The sequence below is a fragment of the Capsicum annuum genome, chromosome 12 (genome assembly GCF_002878395.1).
Source record: "Capsicum annuum cultivar UCD-10X-F1 chromosome 12, UCD10Xv1.1, whole genome shotgun sequence".
In the NCBI taxonomy this organism is placed as follows: Eukaryota; Viridiplantae; Streptophyta; class Magnoliopsida; order Solanales; family Solanaceae; genus Capsicum; species Capsicum annuum.
In genome coordinates, this window is record NC_061122.1 from 200,359,020 (window position 1) to 200,359,847 (window position 828).

Consider the following 828-nt stretch of genomic DNA (forward strand, 5'->3'; position numbering starts at 1 on the left):
AACGACTAGGACTCGTGTCGGAGGAGTTTTGAGCGTGAGCTAACACTCATGCAGCGGCAAGGACCCGCAACTCTCGAAGGGCCCACCAACCTGATACCTTTACAGAGGCCATATCTCAACCCTACTGGCGCGGCCAGAATTCATGATTACGGGAGGCGGTGGAGAAGATATAATTCATATAATTATGCCCTTTAGAAAAGAGGATGCATTGGTCTTAATGGGGCTATCCTGGCATATTAGCATGGCGTACTCCTCCTGTTTGAACCGGGGCTTGAAACCAAACTCCTCCTAGACCCTCCTCTAACCTCTTAAGAAGAGATGGGCGAGCCGCCTCAGAGAAGGAGTGGCTTCCGGTCGTAAGAAGCGGAATCCTTGTATGGTCTAACATCTTGGTGATTTGGAGAATAGATTCATTTCATCGATGCTTCGATCACTTCTCGCCCGGGACTTCTTTTAGTGAGAAGAAGGGGGGCCGGCCTCTTTTTTGTACCAATCCTTATTTACTACTACATCTTTTTTGGGGTGTATAGCTCAGTTGGTAGAGCATTGAGATTTTAACCTAATGGTCGTAGGTTCAAGTCCTGCTATACCCAAACCTACCTTACACTCTAATATGAATAAGGATGCATAGTAGCCTTCAAAGATGACTCTTGGGCCTTTCGACTCGCTTCGGCAACTTCGCCCTTTAAATGATAAGGGGGTGAGCCGCTCCAAGCATAAAGCGATAGTGAATCCCAAACTTTCCCACGCTCATCCAAACCGGCCTCAAAAAGCGATCGGAAAGCAAAGCCCTTTTTTCCAATCCGAGCTATGACTTTCGTAGGCAAT

At 47.5% G+C, this 828-nt stretch overlaps 1 non-coding gene across 1 annotated transcript; it reads left to right on the forward strand.

The window, feature by feature from the left end:
- The first annotated feature begins 520 nt into the window (after positions 1-520).
- TRNAK-UUU lies at positions 521-593 on the forward strand. Its single transcript has one exon. It is a non-coding gene; the product is annotated as a tRNA-Lys (tRNA).
- Positions 594-828: the final 235 nt, after the last annotated feature.